At 44.9% G+C, this 23,740-nt stretch overlaps 1 protein-coding gene across 1 annotated transcript in view; it reads right to left on the reverse strand.

The window, feature by feature from the left end:
* Positions 1–23,740, reverse strand: part of CEP120 (centrosomal protein 120) — a 153,125-nt gene that overhangs the window by 109,657 nt on the left and 19,728 nt on the right. The window lies entirely within an intron of this gene.

Below are 23,740 nucleotides of genomic sequence, written 5' to 3' on the forward strand. Positions count from 1 at the left end.
AAGTTTTGAATTTTTTTCTTCATCAGTTAATTTTTTACAGATTTCCAAAGTAGTGAAAAAGCGCGGATTTTGGCCTGGTATGGCTTTACATTTTTTATCATATCTCGAACTAGAATTAAGATAAAGAGGTGGGAAAGGCATCGTTTTTCTCAGAACGGTAGCGGCTTTCATTTGATATGTCACAAGACCATGTTTCTTTATATTTTGTTTTGGAGAAATCAAATTCAAAATTTTGATGCGCAATTGTGAAAAAAACGTATGTTTTAAAATTGTGAAAACATGCATGTGTGTTACTTGTGTCCTTGTTTATATTTGTACAGGGATTCAACTTGGGATCTATCAAATTTTTATTATTTATTTTTTTTGAAGCCTTGAATCATCTGATTTTATGTTTGTGTGAGTTTCTTCCTTTTTTCTTTTCAAATTACAACTTATTGCATTTAACATTTATATGTAACAATAAAGAAACACAAAAAACAAATACCGAAGTGCCAGAATAAATCCATCTTAATCATCATAACACAACTTGTTCAATGCATTCAGGTTGAAAATGCTGAGCAAGCCAAAAGAAAAAAGGTGATCATATCCTCAAGTGTGATTTTCTAAATACAGTCTCGTCCTAATTATACCGTATGTTAAAAACAGGATTAAAAGAACCAGTATTTTTACCACCTATATATACAAGTATCATTTTTTTTCTATTCACAGGTCACATATCCAGTTAGGTCATGCATTGCCGATCTTGTGTCGCCTTCTACCACCTCATGGACGTCACTGTCTTTATTTTCCCTACATGGGATGACAGTCCGGTATTGCTGAGTCCCTGTGATGGGTTCTGCTTCCTGTAACCGGTGTTTTCACAAACTCTCCTCCTCCCTGTAGTCCTGGTTTGTACAATACATGAACTAGATGTTAAGAGTATTTTTCTCCCTACATTTGAGGAGTTGCATCGGTGTTAAGATTTGGTGTGAATACAGCCCGAGCTGCCGGCCTGTCATCTGCTCTGCAGTCACCGTCTACCCCTGGTCATTCTCAGCCCTAACAAAGCAGTCCCCTCTGTCCTCTCCTGCTTCTAATATTCTTAGTCCAGTCAAAATACGAAAAAAAAATACTTTACCCTGAACAAATTCCAAGAAAGCATTTTATTGTTTTTTTTTTTTTTTGTAGTATTACATGTAGGGAAAAACAAACTAAAAGTTTACCAAGCTAGGGTTACCATAAAGGGTCCAAATGTGACGTCAAAGAATATGGCCGCCAAAGCTGTAAAATGTTAAATGCGACTCGCCTTTCAGTGTATCATATTTCTTTTACAATTACTACTATTATTATATTAGTTAACAATTTATCTTCTTTTACAGAGCTGAGAATGATGGAAAGTCAAGAAACTTGCCCCTTATGCAGCCATGAAGTAGAAGATGACGGAGAAAGAGTGGTGATTGGTACGAAAGTAGCTGAAGGGATCAATAAAGCCAGTATTGAGAGGGGCAGTAGCACTATGTAGTTGCTGGAGCAGTGGTGCACAAGAGATGTCGTATGAACTACATAAACAAGAAGCATATAGACTTGCATAAGAAAACTACTTCCGTTCATCGTTCACCTGCCAAGAGAGGTACACGGGTGTCTACTGGATCCTATGATAGCACGACGCAGTGTTTGTTCTGTGGACATGAAGTGGTGAAGACAAGATCTAGTAGTGATTTCGATGACTATAGCTTTGTTAAAACGGATGTATTTGTAAGGTCCATCATGTCACATTGCAAACAGCATAATGATGACTGGGCAATCACCATTCAAGGGAGAATGGCGTACTTTGTGAAGGACTTACATGCTGCAGACTGTCTGTATCATCGTTCATGTGACATTAACTTAGGACAAACTACGGAATTCCTATGCGTCATGGTGGTGGATCTACTACAAATAAACCGCAGAAGGTAGGGAGGCCGATGAACATGGACCAAGAGCAAGCGTTCTTGAGAATGTGTGCATTTCTCGAGGACAATGATGAAGAGCAACTGACTGTCACAGATCTTGCAAAGAAAATGACGGAGTATCTTGTAGAAGGAGACAGTGCTGCCTATAGTATTAAATGGCTGAGGAATAGGCTGGAGGAGATGTATGGCGATTCGCTATTCATAGCAGAGTGTGAAGGGTTGCCTAACATTGTAACGTTCCGTGAAAAGACCAGAATAACCCTGAGGGACTATTTCCGTAGTCAGGAAACGGATGAAGAAGCCCAGAAGAGAGCCATCATAGAGACTGTGGCCAAACTAATCAAGAGCGATATTAAGTCTAAGATCCCATCTTCAACCGATGAATATCCGAAGACTTCTTCGCTTGAATGTCAGTCTGTCTTAGATTATCTCCCCCTGAGTTTGCTTTGCTTGCTTGAAAGCCTCTGGAAAGGACATTCTTAGGAAGGTCGCAAGCATTGGACAATCAGTTGTTCCGGCTGTACGTCCCAGGGCTGTAGTAGCTCCATTGCAGCTTGGGTTAGCAGACCAGCTCCATCATCATTTCAGGTCTCGATTTCTTGTAGACAGTCTCTCAGCCATGGGATATTGTTCATCATATTAGGAAGTTCAGCGATTCGAGGAAAACGCTGCCGCTTCTGTTGGCCAGGATGTACTCGGTGGTACCATAGACAGACTGGATACGGCACTGCTGTTCGCTGCGGACAACGTCGATCATAATATCATCACGTTAGATGGGAAGGGGACTTCCCATAGTATTTGATAGTATTTGATGGTTACATTGGAGGACCAAACACTAAGGACATTACCCATCAGCGACGGTGCAAAAAACGAACAAGTAACAAAGTGAATTTTGCTGAAGGAACTAAATTTGTTGGGAAAAAGGAGGACTTCCTTTCGAATGTGGAGAACAAACAGTCTCTTATCAATCTCTCACAGCGCATGAATGACAGAGGTTGCCATGTAATACAATCAGAGGGGGATGCAGATGTGGAGATTGTTAAGGCAGCAGTGTCAATGTCATCCAACAAAAGTACTAGTCTCATTGACGAAGACACAGATCTTTTGGTGTTGTTACTTCATCACGCGTCAACCAGCGATGGCAACAAGCTTTATTTCTACTCGGATAAAGGGAGTCCTGCAACAGTGTAATAGTATGCAGGTACTGAGTATGTCACCACAGAACAGAAAGACCAACAGTTGAGGGGTTGAATAACAGGAATCAGGTTCTCCTCGCAGGGAGGAAGCAATGGAAAATAACTAGCAATAAAACAGTGTAAAAATATGGAAGTCAAACAATGTAACAGAAGTAAGCAGGATTTCTTGAGAAAAGAAAACTTATCAGTCTAATGAGGACTTGCTTGAAGGGTCGTCTTCTCCAATGTTGGCGCCGAGAAACAGCGGCACTTGTCGTCCCTCTGTTGTCCGTGGGCTGAGTAGTCTGTAGGAGCCCGCTGCCTGGGGTTTCGGGAGTTAATGTGATATGCACAGGCTCTGAGTCTTTAGCTTTTACAGCACAGCCTACCCCGGGAAAACGATGGTCAGTCTATTATTAGGTCTCTCACAAGGAAACAGGGGCTCTGCACTATTAAGTCTCTCACCAGGAATCAGGGGCTCTGCACTGATAACGCGGGTCGCAGTCTCTGCACGGGCCAATGTCTCTACACGGGTCTCAAAGCGTCCCTCTCCAGTCACAGCAGAGTCCGCTTTCATGTACTCACAAGATGCAGTCTTTCTGGGCAATCTCCCTGTATTTGTCCTCTGACCGGGAGCTCTCTCTCTCTCTCTCCCAGAGCGCAGCTGTACCCTGCTCTGACCGCTGCTCACGCTGTTTTGTCCCCTGCACGCGTGCCTTTCCCGCTCTCTGCCCGGCTTCCTTCTGGTCCCAGTCTCTAAGTCTGCCCCCTGGGGAACCTACAGCACAATGGTTCCAGGCACAGAGCCGAGAAGGTTACCGACCCCAGACTCTTCTTGTGTTTCACCTCCTTACAACAGTATGCGACATTAAGGTTATGCAGAAGTTCCTGGGAAACCATGTCTGCAGCAGTCTTCTGTTCCTTCATGCATTCACGGGTTGCGATACCACTTCCGCGGTTTTTGGAATCGGAAAAAAACTCTGTCTACACAAGGTTTTGAAGGGAGACTCGGCCTTAAATAGCTGTGCTAAAATCTTTTCCACACCTAATAAAAACAGAGCTGAGATTGAAGACGCTGGGTGTAAAGCGATGGTGGCATTGTTCGGGGGCAAACCTGGAGACAATCTGTTTGCAATCAGGTATTCTACTCTCTGCAAAAAAGTTGGTTCAGCCAAAATCTTTGTTACACCTGAACGACTGCCACCGACCTCCTCTGCAACAAAGTATCATTCCCTTTGGAGTTACCTCCAAGTGATGCTTTGGATGGACAATGGTGAGGCCATGGACACTACTGAATGGGGATGGGAATTGCAGAACAACAGTCTTGTTCCAGTGATGATGGATACTTCACCCGCGCCAGAAACACTTCTGAAAATAATTCACTGCAATTGTTCTCGTGGTTGTAGTACACTTCGGTGCACTTGCAAAAGACACAGACTTACCTGTTCAAGAATATGCGGACCATGTCAAAAAAGGCATTGTGACAATATGAGTGAGGAAGCAGTGTCTGATGATGAAAATAGTGACTATTGACCTGACACGCTTATTCAGTGATGAAGTAGGTCTTAAAATGCACTGTGTATTAATTCTATAATTTCTAGAAATGTACATATATGTCATGACGTCATTGATGACATCATGACCTCGCCTGTCCATGTAGTTAGTATAAAACTTTGTATAAAAATTGTTATATGAAAATATATAGTATACAAAATGCAAACTCTTCTGTAACCTAAATACGAGCTTTGAAATAGGGAAATATTCGTTATTTTTAGTGCGATGGCTGTCATCGTCTTATGACGTCATAGTTAGGACCTTGGTGGTGATCAATTTTTGGAAAACTTTTAATATGTTGTTCCCCACATATAATAGAAAAAAAAAAAATCACAGAAAAAAGCAGAGATGGTTACCTGCTGAAGCCTCCAAACAAATGCACCAGCAGGGCGCATCGGACCCGATTAATGATGGCAACAACACAGGTGCAAAAAATACAGATGAAACGACCACTTTCAATCCAGTATTGGTTGTTTGGCATTAGAGCACAAAAAGATAAGCGATAATAGTCTGTATGTGGCATTGTTCACACAAGCAATGAAGAGCATTACGCGTTAGTAATAGGCTGTAGACCAGATTGCTCTGCATTGCTTGTGTGAACAATGCCACATACAGACTATTATCGTTTATCTTTTTGTGCACTAATGCCAAACAACCAATACTGGATTGAAAGTGGTTGTTTCATCGGTATTTTTTGCACCTGTGTTGTTGCCATCATTAATCGGGTCCGATGCGCCCTGCTGGTGCATTTGTTTGGAGGCTTCAGCAGGTAACCATCTCTGCTTTTTTCTGTGATTTTTTTTTTGTCAATTTTATGGAGGATTTTTAAGTCCTCTTTGTGCGTCTGTGAGCTTTTACTCAATGTTTAGCGTTAGGACCGGCAAAAATGTAAGGACCCTTGACGTGGGTTGCCGGCTTACGTATTGAGGCCCCAATATAAACTAATACCTTACATACATTGATATGTGGTTTTTTTTGCACTTTATCTTGCAGGGCGCAGTCGTACCAAGATGGCTCTGTAAACTGTAGGCCTCTATTCACACAGCATGCATTTTGTAGCACTGGGCAGCCCGCCTGTATGTGCGTTAGTAATAGGCTGTAGACCAGATTGCTCTGCATTGCTTGTGTGAACAATGCCACATACAGACTATTATCAATTATCCTTTTGTGCACTAATGCCAAACAACCAACACTGGATTGAAAGTGGTTGTTTCATCAGTATTTTTTGCACCTGTGTTGTTGCCATCATTAATCGGGTCCGATGCGCCCTGCTGGTGCATTTGTTTGGAGGCTTCAGCAGGTAACCATCTCTGCTTTTTTCTGTGATTTTTTTTTTGTCAATTTTCTGGAGCATTTTTAAGTCCTCTTTGTGCGTCTGTGAGCTTTTCCCCACATATAATAGTAATAAAAAAAATCATAAAACGCTTTCTTGGAATTTGTTCCGGGTCAAACCGTATTTTGACTGGACTATCTGTAACATAATAAAATAATACAGCAATATCTCAAAATCATGGATTATTTGGTAACTATGGACCCCACACTTCTACCCCACAGGCTGAACAGATCTGAATTTGAGATTTTCGAACTGACACTATAATAGTTTTATTTTTTTAAATATGATCCCATCACGATCCCAACATGTATTTTGGTACAGATGTGGCTAGGAGCATAGCAGGCACATACGCAGTTTTTGAATTTTTAAAATTAAACGTTTTTTTGTGAAATGCGTTTTAAAGTTTTGCGTTTGCTTTCGCATGGGTAAAATATTATTAAAGATACTATTGTGACCTATCTGGTGAAAGCCTGTACAGTTCTGAGTATAATGGTGTTTATTTGGTTTCTCTATCTTTTTTCCTAGCCTGAGTTATGAGGAGAAATGTAAAGGCAGGCAACACCAAATTCACACTTTTTCCGAACTTTGAAAATCAATTAAAAAAAAAAAAAATTCTAGAATTTTTTTTCTTCACATTTTGCATTCTCTGACACACTACTACCAAATAAACTCTCAAAAGAATTAAAAATATAGAGGAAAAAATCATTGGTTCACTTGACATGGAATGACCCTCGATGGGGAACGGGCGGGCCAGTCTATAGCTTCAATGCCTTCATCTTGCAGGAACTGCTGACACACTCCAGCCACATGAGATCTGGCATTGTCCTGCATTAGGAGGAACCCAGGGCCAACCACACCAGCATATGGTCTCACAAGGGGTCTGAGGATCTCATCCCGGTACCTAATGCAGTCAGGCTACCTCTGGCGAGCATATGAAGGGCTGTACGGCCCTTCAAAGAAATGCCACCCCACACCATTATTGACCCACTGCCAAACAGGTCATGCTGAAGGATATTGCAGGCAGCATATCGCTCTCCACGGCGTCTACAGACTCTGTCACGTCTGTCACATGTGCTCAGTGTGACCTGCTTTCATCTGTGAAGAGCACAGGGCACCAATGGCGAATTTGCCAATCCTGGTGTTCTGTGGCAAATGCCAATCGCCCTGCACAGTGTTGGGCTGTGAGCACAACCCCCATCTGTGGACGTCAGGCACTCAGACCATCCTCATGGAGTCGGTTTCTAACCGTTTGTGTAGACACATACACATTTGTGGCCTGCTGGAGGTCATTTTGCAGGGCTCTGGCAGTGCTCCTCCTGTTCCTTCTTGCACAAAGGTTGAGGTAGCGGTCCTGCTGCCCTCCTACGGCCCCCTCCACGTCTCCTGGTGTACTGGCCTGTCTCCTGGTAGCGCCTCAAGCCTCTGGACACTATGCTGACAGACACAGCAAACCTTATTGCCACAGTACGCATTGATGTGCCATCCTGGATGAGCTGCACTACCTGAGCCACTTGTGTGGGTTGTAGAGTGCCTCTCATGCTACAGTACCACGAGTGTGAAAGCACAACCAGCATTCAAAAGTGACCAAAACATAAGCCAGAAAGCATTGGTACTGAGATGTGGTCTGTGGTCCCCACCTGCAGAACCACTCCTTTATTGAGTGTGTCTTGATAATTGCCAATAATTTCCATCTGTTGTCTATTCCATTTGCACAACAGCATGTGAAATTGATTGTCAAACAGTGTTCCATTTTTTTGAGCAGTGTATAGTGTGTTTGCGTGTGTGCGTGTATGTATATACATAATATATATATATATATATATATATATATATATATATATATATATATATATATATATATATATATATATATATATATATATATATATATATATATATATATATATATATATATACATACATACATACACTATTTAATCAGCCCAGAAGCGGCGTTTCGGTCCCAACAGGAACCTTTCTCAAGCGGTGAACATGTGAAAGTGCCAGGTATATAAAGAGTATACATAATTATTATCATTTGCATTAATCATTGTAAGAGCATGTGTTTACATTATAATTGACATGCATAAAGTGCAGACAGTGATACAGGAATTATTCATCAAAGTGCAGTGCATAAATATAGACAGAAAAGGCAGAAAAGGCAAAAAAAATCGAGTATATAAATTTCTCCTACAAGAAAAAATTGAGTTTGTGGTTACCCTTGTCTGGGATGTTTTATCTGTACTGATAATTTCTGCCATCCAATTATTGATGAGTTATCTAACATGTTCTAGTGATTAATTGTTGGAATGTCTATGTAAATTGTGTTATGTGGGTGAGATCGCACGGGACTTTTTAAGCCCATGTGAATCACCTCAGATACACAATTAGAAAAAAGAAACTTGATTAACATTTTGTGGAACAGGACCACACTGGAAAATCTCAAATTTTGTATCATTGATTAACCCCCCTCTTTGAGATGGGGTGGTGATTAGGTTATAATGCTTAAAACTATGGAATTATTACGGACACGGGGTGTGACAAAACACTCCGGGATCGCCTTTGCTGGGGTCAAAGGTCACGTGGTTTGTGCGTTGAACTCTGAGGCGACAGCAGGTTTCCAAGTAGGCTGACCCTTGGTCAGGTTTATTAAAGTGAAAGCAAATATAAAACAAAACATAAACATAAATCCTTGCCTGTCCGGCACTAACTAAACAAGCACGTTCCTAACTAACAACTGGGGGGCTTCTCCCACCCAGCTAACATTACATAGATCATGAGCACAGCTCCCACTCACGTTTGTCTCACACAGACAGGCATTCTGTGTGCCCCAGGCTGACACCTGAAACCTCCAGCTGGTCAGCCTTTATTCCTGCACTTATTAACCCCTCGGTATCCTGATGATACTGAGCGGCCTAATTCACATAGGACAAATACCTGGGCGAGATATACCTGCCCCCGACTACCAGACCGACATGACTCTTACATATCCTCCCCCCCTGCTCAGACCACTCAGGTCGAGCAAGAATACTCTCCAAACAGTGTACTCGGGACAGGGCATCAGCGTTCCCCATCTGCACCCCGGGGCGGTGCTCCACCGTGAAAGAGTAAGCCTGCAGGGCAAGGAACCACCGGGTTACCCGACTATTACGGTCCTTGTGGAGATGCATCCACTTGAGAGGGGCATGGTTCGTGACCAGCCTAAACTTCCTACCTGCCAGGTAATATTTGAGGGAGTCGAGAGCCCATTTGATGGCTAGGCACTCTTTTTCAATCACGGCATACCTCTGCTCATGTACATTCAGTTTCTGACTGAGGTAGAGGACCGGGTGTTCGACTCCGTCCCTTACCTGGGAAAGTACAGCTCCGACACCAGTATCAGAAGCATCAGTTTGCACCACAAACTCGCTGCTGAAATCAGGAGTCACTAGTACGGGCTGAGAGCACAAAGCCCGTTTCAGACTGTGGAAGGCCTCTTTAGCCGCTGAGGACCATTTTACCATGACGGAATCCCTTCCTTTGGTAAGATCCGTCAAGGGGGTAGCCATGGCCGCAAAGTTGGGTATGAACCGGCGATAATAGCCGGCAATGCCCAGGAAAGCTTGAACTTGTTTCTTGTTCACTGGTTGCGGCCAGCCCTGAATTGCCTGTATTTTGTCGATCTGGGGTTTAACCACTCCTCTGCCAATCACGTAGCCCAAGTATCGGACTTCTTCAAGGCCGATGTGACATTTCTTGGGATTCGCCGTTAAGCCTGCGTCTCTCAGGTCGTCAATCACCGCCTGTACCTTCCGGAGGTGAGCTTCCCAGTCCACGCTGTAAATTATGATGTCGTCTAGGTAGGCAGAAGCGTACTGCCTGTGGGGCCTCAAGACTCGATCCATCAACCTCTGGAACGTTGCTGGGGCTCCGTGAAGTCCAAACGGCATGTAGATATACTGGAACAGCCCTTCCGGTGTAGCAAATGCCGTCTTCTCTCTGGCCGCCTCGGCCAGAGGGATCTGCCAGTACCCCTTTGTTAGATCCAGGGTCGTAATATATCGGGCTTTACCCAGCCGATCGATCAACTCATCGACCCAGGGCATAGGATAGGCATCAAATTTAGAAACCGCATTCAGTTTCCTAAAGTCATTGCAAAACCGTATAGAGCCATCCGGCTTAGGTATCAACACGATTGGACTGGACCAGGCGCTGTGCGACTCTTCAATGACTCCTAAGTCCAACATTGCCTTCACCTCCCGGGAGACGGCTTCACGGCGTGCTTCCGGAATCCGGTATGGCTTCACATGAACTGTGACACCAGGCTCTGTGACAATCTCATGTTTCACTAGCCTAGTCTGGCCAGGTTTTTCCGAGAAACTGTTGGTTCTGTAACAAAAACTGCTTAACCTCAGATTTTTGTCGTTCAGAGAGAGTCTCGGCAATCTGCACCTCCGGTACGGTAGGTGAGCAAGCCGGACGGGGCAGATCCGCTGTTAGGGCAGCGCGGTCTTTCCAGGGTTTTATCAGATTCACATGATAAATCTGTTCTGGTTTTCTCTTACCAGGCTGGTGCACTTTATAGTTCACTTCTCCAACTCGTTCCATGACCTCAAAGGGGCCCTGCCATTTCGCCAGAAACTTACTATCCACCGTAGGGATTAGGATCAACACCCTATCCCCGGGTGCAAACGTACGGACCTTGGCGCCTCTATCATAACTTTGCCTCTGGGCTCCCTGGGCCTGTAACATACGTTCCCTAACAAGGGGCATGACAGCAGCAATCCGGTCCTGCATTTGCGTTACATGGTCTATCACCGTTTTAAAGGGAGTGACTTGACCTTCCCAGGTTTCTTTTGCGACGTCCAACAGTCCACGGGGACGACGGGCATATAATAGCTCGAAAGGCAAGAATCCTGTGGAAGACTGGGGAACTTCCCTAATGGCAAACAGCAAATAGGGTAACAAGTAATCCCAGTTCTTCCCATCTTTGTCTATCGCCTTCCGGAGCATCTGTTTTAAGGTTTTATTGAACCGCTCAACCAGGCCATCTGTTTGAGGGTGATAGACAGACGTACGCAACTGGTCTATTTGTAAGAGCCTGCAGAGCTCCTTCATCACCCTTGACATAAAGGGAGTCCCCTGGTCGGTGAGTATCTGTTTTGGAATTCCCACCCGACTAAACACTTGTACCAACTCTTTGGCGACAAACAGAGCCCTATCCTTCCTATAGTCTCTTGTGGCCGCTAGATACTGGACTAAACATCTTTTAACGTCTAGTGTGTAGATGTTCCTCTTTCCTATTTCTGGGATTTGGACAGAAAGAGGGTAGCGAGATCTCCTGCAATCTATGGAAACGTGATGCCACTTTAGGAAGGTAGGATGGATCAGTTTTAAGGATTACTCTGTTATCTAGTATGCGTGTCAGAGGTGGATATGCTGATAGGGCCTGCATGTCACTAATCCTCCGTGCTGACGTTAGTGCCACAAGAAGGGAGGTTTTGAGCGATATTATTTTTAAAGAGGCTTGGGACAGGGGCTCAAAAGGTGCTTTAGTTAGTGCAGAGAGAACTAAATTTAGATCCCAGGGAGGTGTAGTATGGTGTACCACTGGTCTAGATCTGGTCGAGGCCTTAATGAATCTCTTTACCCAGCGGTTCCCCGCCAAATCACAGTAGTAAAGGGCCCCCAACGCTGCTACCTAGACTTTAAGCGTGCTCGTTGCTAAGCCTTTTTCTAGCCCTTTCTGAAGAAATTCTAGCATCTTTTGATTTGGGATTTCCTCAGATAAACTGGCACCTGATACTGATAAAAATCTCCGCCAAACCTTCCCATACGCTCTAGTAGTCACTGGTTTTCTACTTAGCAGGAGAGTGGAGACTAGATTTGAAGAGAACCCTCTCTTGATTAGAAGCTTCCTCTCAAATTCCAAGCCGTCATATGCAAGTTCTTTACTTGCGGGTGATTTACCAGCCCCTGATACAGCAGGTTCGGAATTTCTGGAAGGACCCAGGGGTCTGTTACAGACATTATCCTTAGCAATAGAAACCATGCTCTCTTTGGCCAGAAAGGAGCTATCATGATGACTTTCGCTCCGTCCTCCCTGATCTTTTTCAACACTAAAGGAATTAGCGCTATTGGGGGAAACACATAGGCTAGATGAAAATTCCATGGAATTGAAAAGGCATCTAGGGTTACTGGGTTCCCGCACGGGTCTATTGAACAAAAGGCCCGAGTCTTTCGGTTCTGGTTGTTCGCAAATAAATCTATTTCTGGGAGACCCCACAATTGTACTATGTGGTTGTAGACTGCCTGATTCAATTCCAACTCTCCCTGTTTGAGTTGTGTTCGGCTTAGAAAATCTGCAGCTTGATTCTCCGATCCCTTAACGTGAAGGGCTGACAGTGACGACAGATTGGCCTCTGCTAATAATAGAATGGATTTTGTCACTTCCATCAGTCTACATGATCTCGTGCCCCCCTGGTGATTTAAGTAGGCTACCACCACCCTGTTGTCCGATAATACCCTCACGTGATGGGAATGGAGGGGGTGTAGGAAGTGGATGAGTGCATATTTTACTGCTAGTTCTTTCATGTTGGAAGAACCCAGTTTTTCTTCCTCCGACCATGGCCCTTGAGCAACCTGGCTGTCTACATGAGCCCCCCAACCCCAAGGACTCGCGTCGGTAGTTAGGGTTATAGATGTTGGCCATACCCATGGAACACCCCTGGTTAGACTGTGTGGGTCCACCCACCAAGCTAGGGAATGTATTGTTTACAAGGAGATTTTTAAGTGCTTTTCTAAATCCCCTTTTAACATAGAATCTGCTTCTAAGATCTCCCACTGGAGGTCTCTGGTGTGACTCTGGGCCCATTGGACCGCTGGAAGACAGGCTGTCATCGATCCCAGTATGGACATCACTTTTCATAGAGTTACTACTGGAGACTTTCTGAGTTGTTCTACCAGTTGGACCATGTTTGAAACTTTCCCCCCCGGAAGGCGGCATTCTTGCCGGTTTGAGTCTATTATTAACCCCAAGAATTGTTGTACTTGGGTTGGAATGATTCTGGACTTTGCTAGGTTCAACATCCAACCTAGCTTTGTCAGGGATGTCATTACTTTGTTCAATTGTTGAGTGCAGTGGAGGAGAGTTTTGCCAACTACCAGGAGGTCGTCCAAATATGGAACTATTAATATGTTTTGCTCTCTTATGTGAGCCATGACCTCCGCCATCAACTTCGTGAATACCCTCGGGGCTACGGCTAGGCCGAAGGGAAGGGCCCTGTATTGGTAGTGCTTTAACTCTCCCTGCATTAATACTGCCACTCTGAGAAATTTCTGGTAGTCTGGGTGTATGGGCACATGGTTGTATGCGTCCTACATCGGTGACAGTCATAAAACAAGACGGATAAAGCGTTCTCACACATGTCTTTATTGTTTCCATCTTGAAACTCTCCGTCACTAGGTACTGGTTAAATTTTTTTAAAATTTATTATTGTCCTGTAAGTTCCATCCGGTTTCATCCAAAGAAACAGAGGAAAGTAGAATACCATGCCTCTCTCCTGGCTTGGAACCTCCTGTAGGACATTCTTTGCTAAAAGCGTTTGTATCTCCTTTTGAAGGCCCAGCTGTTCGGCTTCCGCTTTCCTTTGTGGTGTCATGACAAAGTGACGAGACGGCATTGTATGAAATATTAGTTTCAGCTCAGTTTATATTATATTTAGGGTCCATAGGCTCCCTGATATCTCTTCCCAGGCTGGAGGAAAGTGTGCCAGTCTTCCTCCCACCTGAGGACCACCTTCATTGGGGTTGTTTTTTGGTGTCAGGCTTGTTGAACAAGTAGCCTTTTCCCTTAAATTTTTTATCGTCCCATCCTTCTTTCTGATTTTTTGGGGGCCTTCTACTCATTAATTTTCAGTTCCGAAAGGACCCGTATATATAATTGGTTAGGGAACCCCCGAAAGGCTTTTTTCTTGTCCCCCGCTTTCTCCAGGATATCATCTAAGGTAGGGCCGAATAGGAATTCCCCCTCACAGGGTATGGAAGATAATTTGGATTTCGTTTGTAGGTCCCCCGGCCAGCATTTGAGCCATAAAGCCCTCCTTGCTGCATTTGAAAAGGAAGCAGCTCTTGCTGCCAGTCTCACAGAGTCTATAGATGCGTCTGCTAGGAACGCAGCTGCTCTTTTCATTATTGAGATTGAATCTAGTACTGATTCTCTCGGGGATCTATCTTTTAGTTGTGATTGTAAATGATCTAACCACACCATTAATGCTCTGGCGGTACATGTGGCTATAGCTGGTTTTAGTCCCCCCCAGCAGCTTCCCAAGAACCTTTTCGAAATACCTCAGCCTTCTTATCCACAGGGTCCTTTAGAGTCCCCATATCTTCAAAAGGTAAAGCAAATTTTTTCGACGCCTTTGCAATGGCGACATCCAGTTTTGATGCTTTACTCCAGGAAGAACAGTATGGGTCATCAAAAGGATATTTCCTTTTCGGAGTTAAGAGGACTTTTTTGTCTGGTCTCTTCCATTCTTTTTTTATTAGGGCATGTATTTTATCATTTACTGGAAACGCTCTACGTTTCCTTTTTTCCAGACTGCTAAACATAAAGTCTTGTGCGTTTTTTTTGGATTTAGTCTCTACTAGTCCCATGGTGGTTCTTACCGCTTTTACTAAAGCGTCTGTCTCATCAATGGGAAAGCAATTGCGGGCCCCCTCCAAGGAAGAAGAGGATGATAGAGAGGAAAGCTAACTGTCTGAATTAGAGGTATCGCTATCTTCTTCACTGGAACTTGGCTCCGGGGACCTATGTTTGGACCTATGTTTCCTTTTTAAAACTTTGGCACTTTTTAACGCATCCTCTACCTGGGATTTAATTAATTGTTTTAAGTCAGATGCGAATCTTAGGGACTCCAAGTTTTCTTACTCATGTAGCGGGCAGTTCTACGGAGCAGATAGGGCATACTCTGTGCCTGGTTTTCGCTGTACATTTCTTTCCCTAAGAAAACACAATAAAACCCCTTTTAGGAACTGAGCATTCACGAAGATCACTTACCCTCCTAATTTAAGGGGGATACCGGTTCTGGCATAGGAGTAGCTTCCTCGACTTGAACCGTTACTGGTCTGCTGGATCCACCCGAGCCTCTGCTAGGTTGAGATCCTGAGCTGCGACGCTGGGAAGGAGTATCATGCTGTCGCCGCTGCTGGTGATGGTGCTGCTGCTGCTGCTGCTGTGGTTGGCGATTTTTTGGCGGGGACTGCAGAATTTCTTCTGCTGGTTGCTCTTTCTCACTCATGGTGAGACCTTCCTGAGCACCGGCCATCTGTTTTCTGCCCTCTTTTATGTATAAGCGGGGCGGCGCACCGCTGGATCCATTACGCAGAGATGCCGGTAGGGACGCCTGTGCTGAGCATTCTGGGACTACCAGAATGCTTTGCACCCGGTACGCACGCGCATTCCCCCGCCATGTTGCTTCCTGCAGGGAGCAGGGCCGTTCCGCATTCCACCGGCCCGCCTGCAGACCAGGCCGGAGGAGGCCCCCGACCAGCTTCAGCCCTGGGATCCTGGGCGCACGCCGGCGCCAGCGGAGGGAGCACCCTGGACGAGCATACCATCCAGCAGGAGAACTGGTGGTAAGGCTGCTAGCTTTTCATGGGGGAGAAGCAAACTGGGTCTTTCTTCACTGCTTCTCCCCCGCTCACGCACAAGGCCCGCCGACCCTGGTATCGTGGCCTTCGGGGGAGGGATATCCATCGTATCCGAAGCAGGGTCCCCCGCTGCCAGTAATCGCACCGATGGACCCCCAGCATCCCATGACGATCATGCTGCAGGTTCCCAGTCAGGGACAGGAAACTGAACTGATGTGGGAGAGAGGTACCGCCTTTTTCAACTGTAGGTTTCCTGTCCCTGAGGGCGGATCCCTCTCTCTCCGTAGTGCCGTCATGGGGGTAAGAGAAAACCACTGTTTTGGCACACGGCAGGCCTTGGAAGGGAAAAAGCGCCATTTGACTTTCTGAATGCTAAATTTGCTGGAATAATTAGCGGATGCCAAGTCGCGTTTAGACAGTCCCTGATGAGCCTTACAGTGGAAATAACCCACAAGTGACACCATTTTGTAAACTAGACCACTTAGGGAACTTATCTAGATGTTGTTTGAGCACCTTGAACCCCTGGATGCTTCACAAAAGTTTATAACGTTAAGTTGTGAAAATAAAATCACATTTTTCCCACAAAAATCTTTTATAGCTCCAAATATTGTATTTTCACAAAAGTAACAGAAGAAAATGGACCCCAAAATGCGTTGTGCAATTTCTCTTGAGTTCACGATACCCCATATGTCGTCAAAGACTACTTTTGGAGGCAGAGTGCAAAGTTCAGCAAGGAAGGAGCACCATTGCAGTGCAGATTTTGCTGCACTTGTTTGAGGGTGCTATGTTACATTGGTAGAGCGCCTGAGGTGCCAACACAGCAGAACCCCCCCCCCCCCATAAGTGACCCCATTTTACAAACTAAACCTCTCAATTCATCTAGGGGAGCAGTAATTATATTGACACCACAGGTGTGTCACAGGATTTTATACCATTGGGAAGTGAAGAAAAAATAATTTACATTTTTACTAGCAAGATTGTGTGTTAGCCCCAAATTTTACATTTTCATACTGAGGCATGGGTAAAAATGGCACCAAAATTTGTCCCACAATTTCTACTGAACGTGGCAATACCCTGTATGTGGCTGTGTGTTCTTTTTTAATAAATTTGCAAACATTTCTACATTTCTGGTTTTTTTAAAAAAATCAAGATGGAGTGCAGAGTGTACATTTATGAGAAAAAAATGAACTTTTTTGAATTTACCAAATGGCTGCAATGAAACAAAGAGTGAAAAATGTAAAGGGGTCTGAATACTTTCCATACCCACTGTATGTTTCCTGTAGTTCTTGACCAAGTTTGCACATACTGCAGCAGGGATTTTGGCCCACTCCTCCATACATATCTTCTCCAGATCTTTCAGGTTTTGGGGTTGTCGCTGGGCAACATTGAGTTTTCGATCCCTCCAAATATTTTCTATTGGGTTCAGATCTGGAGACTGGCTAGGCCACTCAAGGACCTTGAAGTGCTTCTTACAGAGCCTCTCCTTAGTTGCCCTGGCTGTAAGTTTCAAGTCATTGTCATGCTAGAAAACCCAGACACGACCTATCTTCATTACTGTTACTGAAGGAAGGAGGTTGTTGGCTAAAATCTCAAGATACATGATCTATGTTTCCTCCACCATGCTTCTCGGTTGGGACGGTGTTATTAGGGTTGTACCCACCTTTCTTCTTTCTCCTCCTCCAAAAACACGCACAAGTGGATATCAATAGTTCTATTTTGGTTTCATCCTGATCACATGACCTTCTCCCATCCTCTAGGTCATCCAGATTGTCATTGGAGAACTTCAAACAGGCCTGGATATGTGCTTGCGTTAACACGGGGACCTTGTGTGACCTGCAGGATTTTAAGAAACGATGGCGTCGCACCTTATTAACGGTAATGTTTGAGACTGTGCTCCCAGGTCTATTCAGGTCATTGACCAGGTCCTCCCGTATAGTTCTGAGCCGATTACTGACCTCTCTCAGAATTATCCTTACCCCACAAGCGGAGATCTTTCATGGGGCCCCAGAGGAAGAGTGACATTCATCTTGTGTTTCTTCCATTTTCTAATAATTGAGCCGACAGTTGTTGCCTTCTTACCAAGCGTATTGCCTATTGTCCTGTAGCCCATCTCAGCCTTGTGCAGGTATACAATTTTGTTCCTGGTGTCCTTAGACAGCACTTTGGTCTTGGCCATGGGGGAAAGGTTGGAGAGTTATGAGACTTTTATACAGATAATAAGATCAAAACAGTTCTAATTAATACAAGTAATGAGTGCAGAGTAGGAGGGCTTCTTAAAAAATAAATAAATAACAGGTCCATGAGAGCCAGAATTCTTGCTGGTTGGTAGGTGATCAAATACTTACTGTATTTTTCAGACTAGAAGATGCACTTTGTTTTTTTCTCCAAAAAATGGAGGTGCGTCTTATAGAGCAAATGTAGCTCACCGGGGGAGGGGTATGATAGTGAGCCCTAGACTGGGAGGAGGGGGTGTTCGGTGGTGCGACGCTGCAGGGTGATGCTGCGAGTTCTAGGCTGATGGGAGCAGGTTGTTCGGCAGAGCAGGGGCTCCGCAGACATTTTGTGAAAGCATGGAGTCCCTGCACTTCCATGGTTTCAATGCCCCAGGAAGAAGCATCTGCAAAAATACGCGTCGGGTTGAGCCACGCTTTCTACATTTAGGTAATACGTACCTTTCTGAATCGTTCCAATGCTGGCTGTCTCTATGTTATAATGCATGATCTGTGCAATCATTTTCATGCCAATGTTTACCATGTGTAATACTGCGGTAGCACCGTACGCAGAGAAGAGGCAGTGACCCACAAAGTTCAAACCCCAAAGTCTCTTTAATGTGTTAATTCACACATAAAGGTGCATAGCATTTTACAGTACACGTCATCAAAGGTCAATATACACAGCTGAATCTCGTCTCAGTGCTCATTTCATAGCACTACACATCATATGGCTTTTAGATTGCAGTCCCTAAACATGCCGGACCTCTCCTTGTCCAGTATTCATGGGGCAACCATACGCCATATTACAATCTCCAAACACAGCTTCACATGTTGCAGACACTACACACGCCAGTCCTCCTCTGACTAATTCCCGTGGGTGTCCTGAACCGCTGTATCAAAGACTCTTTACTAACACAGCCGTATACAGCCCAGGATGTCCTCTGGATAGCAAATAGGCACCATATCCACCTGTTTGCAATCGTTACACATGCCAGTCCTCTTTTGGGGCACAGGACATCCACCTCCGGTACACCTCCTGGCACAGGACTGTGCACATCCGAGACCAGTTACCATGGACGACTTGCATCGCTGTGTATGCTGCGGGTGCCAGGCTATTCAGCTGCTGTTTCACACACAGCCAGGGCTCTGCAGGCCTCTGCTCTGCACAGCAGCACACACCAGACTGCCACTGAGGTTGCACCTGACACACCCATACCCCTTACTGCAGGGTTTTTAACAAACAAACCTGTGGCTTTCAGCCACATAGAAAACCCGGACCGGAAATCCGTGACTGTCATGCACACCTATGGACTTCATCCATTACCACCATGCACAACCTGGGGAGAACACACAGCGACCCCTACCTGTGACATGAGTCACTGCCTCACACATGGTGGAGTTTAACAAGAAACCAGCAAGGGTGGGAACACACAAACCTCTCCACTTATAACTTTCTATTAGTGTAATGGTGTATACCTTATTTTCAAATGGCTATTTTTTACAAACAATAATTATTATATACAGCTCTGGCAAAAATTAAGAGACCACCACATCAAAATCTTGTCATGGGCAGCCCAATCTGCAAACCTGAACCCCATTGAAAACCTCTGGAATGTAATCAAGAGGATGATGGATAGTCACAAGCCATTAAACAAAGAAGAATTGCATACATTTTTCCTCCAGAAGCAGTGTGAAAAACTGGTGGAAAGCATGCCAAGACGCATGAAAGCTGTGATTAAAAATCATGGTTATTCCCCAAATTATTGATTCCTGAACTCTTTATGAGTTAAAACATTAGTATTGTTGTTTCTAAATGATTATGAACTTGTTTTCTTTGCATTATTTGAGGTCTGAAAGCATTGGGTTTTTTTGTTTTTTGTTGTTTTTTATTTTGACCATTTTTTTGTCAAAAAAAAAAATAATACAAAATGTATTGCTTGGAAATTCGGAGACATGTCAGTAGTTTATAGAATAAAAGAATAATTTACATTTTACTCAAAAATATACCTATAAAGAGAAAAATCAGACAAACTGAACATTTTGCAGTGGTCTCTCTATTTTTGCCAGAGCCGTATATTCCATTTTGCTTTGTTCTTATTTTCTTGCAACGTCTGCAATTTTTGGCAATACATTGTGTTAGATTTTTGATAAGTATATCTGATAATTCAATGCGGTCATACTATAATTCTATTTGACTGCAGCTGCCTCTCTTTTCAGTTTGGTTTGAGGCACCCTTTTAATATATGCGTTTTAAATTGTTCAAATAATGAGTATAATTTTATTTCTGTGTTCGAACACTTCTTTCTCATACAACTTATTGGTTGTGAGAATGTGTATGGTTTACGATATATTTCAAGTGTTACCCTCCCCCTAGTGGGGGAAGTGCTGTTTTGGGTAGTATGTTTACCAAGGATTAAAATGTCATCCTGTTCAACAGTCTACAAGCCACCTGTGTTCTTAAGGCCCCGTCACACATAGCGAGATCGCTAGCGAGATCGCTGCTGAGTCACAAGTTTTGTGACGCAACAGCGACCTCAGTAGCGATCTCGCTATGTGTGACACGTACCAGCGACCAGGCCCCTGCTGCGAGATCGCTGGTCGTGTCGGAATGGCCTGGACCATTTTTTGGTCGTTGAGGTCCCGCTGACATCGCTGAATCGGTGTGTGTGACACCGATCCAGCGATGTCTTCACGGGTAACCAGGGTAAACATCGGGTTACTAAGCGCAGGGCCGCGCTTAGTAACCCGATGTTTACCCTGGTTACCAGCGTAAAAGTAAAAAAAAAAAAAACACTACATACTCACCATCTGATGTCCGTCAGGTCCCTTGCCGTCTGCTTCCCACACTGACTGAGCACCGCAAAGTGAAAGTACAGCACAGCGGTGACGTCACTGCTGCGCTCTGCTCTCACTGTACGGCGGCACTCAGTCAGAGCAGGAAGCAGACGGCAAGGGACCTGACGGACATCAGATGGTGAGTATGTACTGTTTTTTTTTTTACTTTTACGCTGGTAACCAGGGTAAACATCGGGTTACTAAGCGCGGCCCTGCGCTTAGTAACCCGATGTTTACCCTGGTTACCCGGGTGCTGCAGGGGGACTTCGGCATCGTTGAAGACAGTTTCAACGATGCCGAAGTCGTTCCCCTGATCGTTGGTCGCTGGAGAGAGCTGTCTGTGTGACAGCTCCCCAGCGACCACACAACGACTTTCCAACGATCACGGCCAGGTCGTATCGCTGGTCGTGATCGTTGGTAAATCGCTATGTGAGACGGGGCCTTAACAGACCCCAGAAGTCTTCAAACACTTATAAAACACTGTAAGGGTACGTGTCCACGATCAGGATGGCCGGCGGTATCGTCGGAGCGGCAAACCCGCTCGGCGCTAATCCCCGCCCCCTTCTGGCGGGGAAAATCGGACATTTCTGCCAGAAATCCGCATGCGTTTTTTTTCGCGTTTTTGACGCTTTTTTGTGCGTTTTTTTCCAAATGCATAGAATTGCGGGAAAAACGTGGAAAATCCGCAAAATTAATAAACATGCTGCTTTTTTTTTTACCGCGATGCGTTTTTTTCGCGGAAAAAAACGCACCATGTGCACAAAACATGCAGAATGCATTCTAAATGATAGGCTGCATAATGTATACGTTTTTAATGAGTTTTTATAGCGTTTTTATCGCAAAAAAATGCGAAAAAACCTGAACGTGTGCACATACTTTAAGTGAAGAAAATGCAAAAGCATATTCGTTTGGAAGGCATATATTCTTAGCACAGCATACCACTATTTAGTGGCGTAACTTGAAACTCATGGGCCCCGATGCAAAAGCTCCAACGGGGCCCCCAAATATTTTAAATCTTTAATAGCAATAGAATTTTTCTATAGGCCAAAGGGACTTTTAGGGCCCCCTAGGCTCCAGGGCCAGGGTGCGATTGCAACCCATGCACCTGTTGTTGTTACACCCCTGCCACTATTATACTATTAGATCCAGTCCGATAGCCGTCCATTCTGTGCTCAGTATCCCCCTCCCGGCTGCTGCTCCCCATCCTTCTGCTTTGACTGACGTGGATGATGCCTCCTGTGTCATCCAGATTGCTGGGCGAAATCTTGCGCATGCGCAGAGAAATCATGGCTCGCGCCTGCGCACTATGCTTTGCCCTACTGCAGGAAGAGCCGAAAACATAAGTGCGCATGAGCACAGTAGGTCAAAACAGTGTGCAGGAGTAATATTTCGCCTGGCAATGTGGATGACACAGGAGGCATCATCCACGTCAGTCAAAGCAGAAGGATGGGGAGCAGCACCCGGGAGGGAGACACAGAGCACAGAAAGGATGCCTACTGGACCAGACCAACAGGATTAACACAGAGCAGAAGAACTTCAAACTTTGGGGGTTATATAACCATTAATGTAATGCAGCACAGAGCTGAATAAGGTGACAGTTTTAGTTGATATATGACAACACTGGTAACAGGTTCCCTTTAATGCCGTGAGAGCTTTCAGAGGTATCTGTAAGGACACACCGCTCTGCCGTACTCCCCTCCCCCACCTGTAATCACAGCAGATGCTGACAATGAGATCAGTACCATGATATCCAGTCTTCACTTCTGGTAATCTCAGCCCAATGTTCTGGCCACCTCTGAAGCTAACTGAGCTGTGCAGTGTCATGACATTGCAGAGTGCAACTTTATTTGTTAGTTACTGGTATGACTAGAGATGGCTACTCTTAGTATGCGCCTGTACACACCAGTTTTCTGTTTGGAAGCGACGGTCAGTCTTTTGTCATTTATATTGCAGTGCACCTCATGTCAAGCTATTAGGGGGCTTGTACACGGCAGAGACGCTCTGGTTTCCGAGCATAGAAATGAAGATCGATTGCCAAATGCACAGAATTGGATGCCATACCAGCGCAGTGTAAATCACATTGCTCATCATTTTAGGTGAAGACTACCACCTACTCATGAATGGTTGTTAGCTTATGGGCTACTCTTGGATAAAAGGAAGCCCTCTGATGACCAACCAAAGATAGGAGGTTAGGGGGGAGATTAAGCAGATGGTAGGACATAAGTGCTCACTCCTCTCCTTACAGAGGTGACCTTTCTTAAACTTCCTCTTGGCTCGAGATATCCTGAGATGAAAACATTTTCTGGCTAGGTTCACATTTCGTTTTTGGGTGATCGCTAACGGACAGCGTTGCACGGCGAAAATGTCGCAATTAACGCCGTGCAACGGGTCCGTTAGCGCACCCATTGACAGCAATGTTCTTTTTGCCTGCAGCGCATCGCTAGCGCGTGCCTTTTTCGGCTCGAGCTAGCGATGTGCCGTTCTTTTGTAGCGCGCCTCGGACGCTGCTTGCAGCGTCCGCGGCGCGCCCGAGGTCCGTTCCCCGCTCTCGCAGATCGGGGATCTGCGAGAGCGGGGACGTTAACGCGAACCCCAAACGCGACCCCTAAAAATACATTGCGTTAGCGCAATCCGCTAGCGCTAAATGGATTGCCCTAACGCAATGTGAACCTAGCCTTATTATAGTTGGACATTGCAGGTATCACTAAAAGGTCTTATTTTGTCTTATTTCAAGGGAACCGGCTAGCTCCCAGCCCCTCCTAAGCGGACGCCATAGCTTTAAATAAGCCTATGCCTGGATAATAAGGTCTTTTATGTGCCAGACACTGTTTTCTAAGTCTGAAAAATCAAGTTATAAATCTGGATTTTGGGATGTACATTATCTGCACGACTTTTCCAGCAATGTCGACGATTCCCCTAGACTAGTACTGCCTAGGATCTTGCAATCACATCCTCCTGGGCGTGATTATGAGGCAACATCACCATCATGCCAGGCGCAGAGAAGATGTATGCTCCTCGAGCTTCATCAGTACACTGTTCGTGACTGTCACTGTTCGTGACCAGAAGAGC

This window comes from Ranitomeya variabilis, chromosome 1 (genome assembly GCF_051348905.1).
Source record: "Ranitomeya variabilis isolate aRanVar5 chromosome 1, aRanVar5.hap1, whole genome shotgun sequence".
NCBI classification, from domain to species: domain Eukaryota; kingdom Metazoa; phylum Chordata; class Amphibia; order Anura; family Dendrobatidae; genus Ranitomeya; species Ranitomeya variabilis.